The following is an 8,454-nucleotide window of genomic DNA, read 5'->3' as shown; positions in this document are numbered from 1 at the left end:
CAGGGCCTCAGGACAAGGTGTCTCCTCCCAGCCCTTGCTGGCACAGACCCTGCTGTGCCCCGAGGGCACCAAGACTTGGCTTCTCTTTGTCCCCACCTGTCACCACTGCCTCCAGTTCTCTGCCCTGCCTGGGGCTTGGGGACACTTTCTCAGTCGTGTCCCTCAGTGGGACCCATTAAAAGTCCAAGAAACTTTGGAGTTGGATTCTGACTGTGAATTCGAGAGGTTTCTTCAGCTCCCTCTCAGGGGACTGAAGTTCAGGGCCTCAGGACAAAGGCCCAGAGAGTGATTAAAGTCCCTGTGCTGTGTCTGTGCTGCTGAGCTGGGCCAGGCTCCTGGCCCAGAGGCGGCTCCTGGCCCAGATGCAGCTCCTGGCAAGGGCAGCGCTGCAGAGAGACAGCTCTGGCCAGGAGCAGCTCCTGTGCACAGCCCAGCAGGGCTGGGGCACTGCCTGCAGCCACCCCGGGCACGGCACAGAGGCACAGAGGGGTTAAACTCAGCCAGGGCTGGGGGCACAGAGCAGAGCTCACTCGGGGCTCACTAGAGCAGAAACCATCCCAGGTTTGAAACAGTCATTCCCCTGGCTGTGGGAAGACAAGCTGCAGTTCCTGCAGGGATCTCCTGGAGCTGGCACATCCCACGGCTTTTAGGAGCTTTCAGGAGGACTCTCAGAGCTGCTCCAGGGCAGGGCTGTGCCCCAGGGCAGGGCTGGCTTTCCCCTGCTGCCCCAGCCCAGGCACAGCCCAAGGCTGCTCCTGTTGCCAGGCTCTGCTGCAGGGCTGAGCAGCCGGGGCTGCAGCCAGGGGTGCCCAGGGCTGTCCTGCAGAGCAGGCTCCTGCAGCCCAGGGCGCTGTGCTGGGGCAGGGACTCTGCTGCCTGCCAGGGACAGCTCTCAGCCGGCCGGGGAGCTGCTCCCAGCGCTGGGGAGAAGCTCTGGGAAAAAGGAGCCGCCCTGAGCAGGGGCAGGGGCTGCTGCTGAGAGGGGCTGGCTGGGGCAGGGGCTGCTCCCAGCTCCAGACCAGCCTGGGCACAGCTCCGGATGGCACTTCCCAAAGAAGGTAAGCCTGGGATTGCTGGAAAGATCAGGAGCTTTCCTGAGAGTGTTTTCAATTTCCCTACTTGGAGCAGGGTGGGAAGGTTGGGGTGATGACAAAAAGGTTTTGCTTTTTATACCTTTGTCATATATTCATAGCTCTGTAAATTACTATTACATACTTATAGATCTCCTTAATTAACTCTAGTATGTTTTCTACCTTTTCTCTTAGATTTTAGAACAATAAGCTGACCTTCTAAACCCAGTCCTGAAATACTGTATAGTCTTACTGTCAGGAAGAGGACCTGCAAGAACATTTTGTTTTTCAACCAGAATCATAAGAAAAAGTGGGTAAAGAAGCCCTTGGACCTACTCCAAGGGGTTGACCCAGGGGTGGGCTACTGGGGCAACAGAATCTCCTATTGGATGTTTCTGTTAGAATAATCAACCTTGTTGAAATCAGGGGCTGGGTGTGCCCCATCACCACTGGGACACGTGGAAGCTTCCAATCTGGAAGCTTCTAGTCTGTTTTTTACTTTACTGTACTAACACTCTTGCAAGGGTTCTTTTCTCTTTTGATTATAGGCAACAGGAGGTGTAATCAGATACTCACAGAACATTCTGAGTTGAAAGGGACGCAGCAGAATCATCAAAGTCAAGTTTGTGTAGGGAGAATTGTAAGAGGGCACAGTATGTAATCTTATTCCCAAATGAGTTGCAGCTGGGGCCAATTAAGAACAAGTGGCATACATACCTGTAACCAATTAAGAACAAGTGGCATAAAAGAGAGGAGGAGTTAGAAGAGGAGTTAGATGACTGCTACAAGGAGATGGCTGTTGCAAGGACCCAGAGATGGCTGTTGTGAGGAGCAGGAGAGTCCCAGAGGCGGCTGCTGCGAGAGCCAGGAGAAGACCGCAGGAGAGGACTGCCAGAGCCAGGAGATGGCTGCTGCAAGGACCAGGAGAGTCCCAGAGATGGCTGCTGTGAGGACCAGGAGAGTCCCAGAAGAAGATGGTGAGAGTTCCCCTGAGGGGATGAATAATCCCCAAAGAGCACAGACCCCAGGAGGGTAGACCCCAGGAGAGGGTTGGAGAAGCCATGAACATACCAGGGCTCTGTAGCAGTTTAGCAGGAATACCCTTCATTGGATCGCTGCTGGATTAGCTGCACATGCTTCTGGCTGCATGCTTCAGGAAAAGCCCCTGGAGGGGATGGACACTGCAATGTAACTGTTGTAATGTTTACTGTAGTGTAGAAGTATTGCTGTAAAGTGTATAGGGCAACTGTGACCCACTGGGATGGAGTGGGGGAGGCAGCATTGGTGTAGCTGAGAGTGGCAGGTGGAAGCCACAAGGAGGTCCGGACCTGCTTTTCTCCAATCAAGACACCTGGAAGTAGGTGAGCCACCAACTAGTAATAATGGGACATTTGAAGTCTTTGTTTTGTGTTGTGACCACACCAAAAAGAGATAGATGCTGTTGTAATGTAACTGTTATAATGTATTTCTGTAATGTAGAAGTGTAGTTGTATAATATATTACTGTAATGTATAAGTATTGTTGTTAATGTGTGTAATACAACAAGTTTGAACATTTACTGACAATCCAGAACTGTAATTTTGGGTGGTCAGTCTCTCTGCTGGGAGCCTGCAGAAGAACCCTCAGCCACTCCTCAGCCCTGGGCAGCAGCAGCATCACCTCTGCAGGGCCCAGCAGGGCTCTCCTGAGCTGCCCTTGCCCGGCTGCACACAGAGCCTGCCCCAGCCAGGGCCCCTGCACACAGGCAGGTTTTGTGGGGCCCCAGCCAGGGCACACAGGCTGGGATGGGCTCTGTGAGCCTGGCAGGGGACAGGGCTCCTCTCAGGAGGGAATGTCCAGGCTCAGGGAGATGCTCAGGGAAGGAGAGGGGGCTGAAGAGAGCAGTGCTGGGGGCAGGAGGGCACTGTGGGTGTGTGGGAGGTGCCGGGCACAGCTGGGCATGGGAACACTATCCTGAGGGCTGTCTCTGCCCTGGCCTCTCGGGCACAGCACTGTTGTATTGCATCTAGCTGTCCTTGCACTAGGTGATAGGAGGAATCTTACTGAGTCGCTGGATGGTGTGGTCCCCCTTCCTGTCAGATGGTTTCTTCCCCAGGTGTCCCTTTCCATACCTGGTTCGGTGGTCTGTCCCACGGGTGGCCCCTCCCCATTGGCATCCCATTGGCCATGTTCCTCTTTCCCCGCCCCCTCTCCCCTGGGCACAAAACCCCACAGCAAGCGGACCGCGGCGCTCTTTTTTTACCTGGGTGGCTGCACCACCTGATGTCCTGTCTCAAGCTAATAAACGGATACCTACACCCACGTGGAGAAAGAGCGCTCCTCGTCTTTTGTCCTTCGTCTATGCTGGTTCCGTGCTGGGCTTGGATTCGTGCTGGCCAGATTGGATTCATATAAGCCCAGAAAACCACGGAACACAGCACAGCACCACAACATCTTCTCTTGGTTCTGCACTGCCTGACATTGTCACTGTTATCTGCTGCTGTCAGGAGGCTCTGGCATTTGCAGCAGCTGAGTCAGGCACTGCCCTTGGCATTCCTGCCAGGCAGGGCTCTCCATGGGAATGGGGTGTCTGTGAAATACAAAGCTGTGTTTCGCGTCCAGGTACACACAGGCAATGTGTGTATTTGTGATTGTAATATGTGTGGAAACTGACCATGGGACAGTTATAAAGATGAATTCTAATAATAACTGAGAATAATAAAGCATGGAAGAAGGCCTTTGAACCTATCCTTTGTTTGCAATTAACCTTTATAAGTCTTAAGCTGATTGAGGAGCATTTGAATTAAAGCTTTAAGGATGTTGCTTTTTGACAGGAACTTTCTGCTTGTAAGCCTTAAAGAGTTTTGCAATAATAACTTCTTGAAATATAATTTTAGAATATTGCTTGTAGTATCTTTTGAAACTATAGCTTTAGAATATTAAAAATGGAAACATGCAGCTTGAGAAAGGAAGATGGACATCAACTCAAGGATTTATAGTTTCGACCAAGGGAAGCTGGACATCACTGTTATGAGGTTTATAGTCCTTGCAATCCAAAGGTGGGCCCACATCTGGAGACTGGACTTCACCAGATGAAATACACCTTCCTTCTTTCGGAAACCGGACCACCACCACCTGGGATACTCCTTTCAGGATGGACATCCTGAGAAAAACTAAATCACAATAGTGTAAAGAATTGTGATGTGAAAAAGCTGATGAGTACCCCTATAAATACCTGTAAGCCCCAAGTATGGGTGTGCAGTTGGAGGGACAATTTCCCCCACTGTACCCAGCGCTGTGTTGCTCATACTTTACCATATTAATTAATAAATTGATTGCTGCTTGAGTATTGGTCTAGTCAAGCTTCTTATTTATAACATGTCCAAGCTTCCCTGGCAGCTGTGGGGCTGTGGGCAAAGCAGTCCATGGGAAAGAGGAATGAGCTGAGCCCCCTTCCCTGAGATCCCATCATGGGCACACGTGGGGACCTCCTTGCTGTGCCCTTCCAAGCTCTGAGCTGCCCTCCTGGGTGCAAATCTGTGCCAGAGCCTCTGGGAGTTCCCCTGAATGTCCCACGGGGAAATGCAGAGGTGGCACAGCTGAGGAAATGCTGTTGGGTTTGCCAAGGGAGCCATGAGTGTCCTTGGCACAAGGGGCTGCTGAAACCTTGCCCAGAGACCTTTTAGAGAGAGTGAGAACATTCAGGGATGGGTGTGGTTTATCCCAGGGTAACCCGGGGAGTTTGATTGTGCTCTGATTGCAGTCAAAGGTGCAAAGCCAGGGCAGCTGGGAACAAGCCCATCCAGCCCCTCGCCTTCCCTCAGCCACAGGGAATCCTTTGCCTCTGTCACGGTTTGACACTGGCACAATGCCAGTGCCCCCATGAAAGTACACTTTGCCTGGTGTCTGCTGTGAGATGTAACTTGAATAAGCAAAGAAGCAGGCTTCTACTTAGGAATAAAGAAAAAAAGTTTATTGACTAAACTACAAACAAGGACACACACACACACACGCACACAAGAACAATGAAAACTTCACAAAAGCATTTCCTCCTCCCCCTACCAAGTTCTCCCAATGCAATACATCTCCCCCAAATTCCCAACTCTCAATCTATCATCACCCTTCAGATAATCAATCTTCAGTTCATCAAGAGGAGAGGAGTCTCCTTTGTGCTATAGGCTTCTCCTGGAAACACCATTGAAACTTCGTGTGTTTCTGTGTTACCGTGGCAATCAGCCCGGAGTACATCTGCCATTGTGACCTCTTTCTTCCATGCCCAGTGCTCTCACCACCACGCATGGACCAGACCTGCTTCTAGGGTTCCCCTTTAAGGATGCTTTGACCAGTTCTAAAAAAGCACAGTCTCTCACTTTCGGAACAACTGTCTCCCCAAATTTGTTTGCCCCTGGGGCTGAGGGGCACCAACACTGAACTCTCTTGGCTCCAAGCCATTGTCTTCCCCTTAGATGCAGTTTCTGTGTCACAGGGAAAAAAAAAAGGGTTCTGTTCATGGCTAAGAAAAATCTAGCAAAAAGCCACTCCATCTCTTCTCACCTAGGGTTCTTTTCCACCTCTCTTGTGGCTCATTTCTTCTTATCCTATCTCCTGTCCCTCTTCTCATTCAGCTCCAGAAGGGTCAGCATTTGAAAGGTTTTCATTGTCTAAAACAGGGGTTAAAAAGCGGCCAGACTTCTCCTCCGTGCTCCCCCCAAGCCAGGCATGCCGCCAACTTCAAGGCCTTAAAGGCCACAGCACCGTCCGGAGCCCAGAGCACTGGCTTCCTCTCTCCCATCTCCCGGGAGTGGGGGTTTTGCCCAATGTCTCCCTTTGCTCTTCCACCCTTCCATCCCGGGGGTCTTCAACCCTCTCTCTGTCCAAACTCAGCTCACCTCAAGGGCGCAGGGTCCCTCCCCACCCAGCCAGCAGAGCTGGACGGGGAGAGATGTGACCAGTTCTTCAGCCGGAACCCAAAGAAGAAGTCCCAAGAGAAAGCTCTGCTTTTAATCCCTGTGTTCTTAGAGGCGTATCCAAATACTTCAGTGGTCAATACAGCTGCCTGTACACCTGAACACCTAATTGGCCTGACCATCCGCCTCCCAAAAAACCCACTTCCTCAAACCAGGACAGCCTCTCCCATCTCTCAGTGGCAAACTCGAGTGCGGCAGAAATGCTGGGGATTTCTGACCTCAGAGAGCCAGGAATGATGTATGGGTAGAAAAAATTCCTTAAAACCACTCCTGCCATCCATGTCTATAGAACTGGGGTGCAAATGCTACCAAACCTTTCTGCATTAGGAGTGATTCCCCTGACAAATCCTGAATATCCAGCCTTGTCCCTCTGCACCACAAACCCAGGGCAGTAGGGCAGGGATGGCTCCTCGAGAGCCCCCACGCTCAGGCCTGGCTGCTCCTGGCACACTCAGCCAGCACAGCTGGAGCTCAGGCAGGGACCTGGGTGAAGGTTTTCCCAGAGCAGGAACAAGGCTGGGTGAGTCCCAGCAGGACAGTCTGCAGGGAATGGCCCAGGTTTGGCTCAAAGCAGCCACTCCTGACTTGTCACTGTCCTTTCTCCATGAACAGGTCCCCATGTGCAGCCCCAGCAAATGTCCAACAGCAGCTCCATCAGGCACTTCCTCCTGCTGGCATTGGCAGACACGCGGCAGCTGCAGCTCCTGCACTTCTGCCTCTTGCTGGGCATCTCCCTGGCTGCCCTCCTGGGCAACGGCCTCATCATCAGCGCCGTAGCCTGCGGCCACCACCTGCACACGCCCATGTTCTTCTTCCTGCTCAACCTGGCCCTCAGCGACCTGGGCTGCATCTGCACCACTGTGCCCAAAGCCATGCACAATTCCCTCTGGGACACCAGGAACATCTCCTACACTGGATGTGCTGCGCAGCTATTTCTGATTTACTTCTTCCTTGCAACAGAGCTTTCCCTCCTGACCATCATGTGCTACGACCGCTACGTGTCCATCTGCAAACCCCTGCACTACGGGACCCTCCTGGGCAGCAGAGCTTGTGCCCACATGGCAGCAGCTGCCTGGGCCAGTGCCTTTCTCAATGCTCTGCTGCACACAGCCAATACATTTTCCCTGCCCCTGTGCCACGGCAATGCCCTGGGCCAGTTCTTCTGTGAAATCCCACAGATCCTCAAGCTCTCCTGCTCAAACACATACCTCAGGGAACTTGGGCTTATTGCTGTTTAGTGCGTTCCTTTTCAATTGGGTTGTTTTGTGTTCATTGTTTTCTCCTATGTGCAGATCTTCAGGGCTGTGCTGAGGATCCCCTCTGAGCAGGGACGGCACAAAGCCTTTTCCACCTGCCTCCCTCACCTGGCCGTGGTCTCCCTGTTCATCAGCACTGGCATATTTGCTCAATTGAAGCCCCCCTCCATGTCCTCCCCATCCCTGGATCTGGCCCTGTCACTTCTGTACTCGGTGGTGCCTCCAGCCCTGAACCCCCTCATCTACAGCCTGAGGAACCAAGAGCTCAAGGATGCCCTGAGGAAAATGATGACTGTGTCTTTTCAGAAACAATAAACTCTCTTTTTTCTGCTCCATAACCTTCAGAATGTAACTCTTTACAATCTCAGCCTTTTTTTTCCTAATTGTGCAGTTTTTCATTGGGACCTTTTCCTATTATTTTTCTGGTGTTACAATGTTTTTTATAAAATACTGTAGTACTACGCTGAGTATGTCAACATGAGCATCTACTTTTCTTGTGTAACACAAAGACTTTCAGGAGCTTGTTCCCTGTTCATTTCAACAAAAACCAGTGTCTGCCTTGACTTGTGTGTCCAAGGCATTTCCTCAGCCCTTCTCTGGCTCTGCAGGGGCAGTGCCTGTGAGCAGAGCTGGAGGGAAGGGGCTCCCAGCACAGCAGCACAGCCAGGGACAATGGCCCTGCCTCTTTGCACCTCTGCTCCCCCCAGCTCCACACTCCCCTTCCCAGCCCTGCTGTGGGTGCAAGGCCAGAGTGCTCTGGCAGCTTGGTCACTGTCCTGCTGTGTCCCTGCTGTGACCTCAGGCAGGGCCAGGCCATGGGCACTGCTGGGACACAGCTGGGCTCCAGCACAGCAGCTCCACCAGCAAAGGGCATCTCCTGAGGGCAGGGCAGGGAGGCTTTGCTCCCCTCCAGAGGCACTCTCAGGACTCTTCAGGGGCTCCTTCTGTTCCTTGTTCTCCCAGGGCTCAGTGGGATGAGATCAGGGTCTCACCCCGGGGGCCGGGGGGGGACTCAGGAAATCTGGGTCAGGTTTTGCTTGTTGGTGGCCAGTGCCCATCAGATGCTGAATGGTCTGTGCTGAACCTTCCTGGGGCTCTGCAGCTTGTGCCAGGGCTGATGGCAGGGGAATGTTTGTCTGGAGGGCCTTGGGAGCTGCAGGAGAACACAGGGGACCTGCAGGG

The 8,454-nt window shown here is 52.6% G+C and overlaps 1 pseudogene; it reads left to right on the top strand.

Moving 5' to 3' along the window:
• Nucleotides 1-6,651: 6,651 nt before the first annotated feature.
• Nucleotides 6,652-7,624, top strand: LOC115915965 (annotated as a pseudogene).
• The last annotated feature ends 830 nt before the right edge of the window (nucleotides 7,625-8,454 follow it).

This window comes from Camarhynchus parvulus, unplaced genomic scaffold, assembly GCF_901933205.1.
Source record: "Camarhynchus parvulus unplaced genomic scaffold, STF_HiC, whole genome shotgun sequence".
Lineage (NCBI taxonomy): Eukaryota > Metazoa > Chordata > Aves > Passeriformes > Thraupidae > Camarhynchus > Camarhynchus parvulus.
The sequence above is the reverse complement of the archived record's forward strand: the minus strand, read 5'-3'. Positions and strand labels throughout refer to the sequence as shown.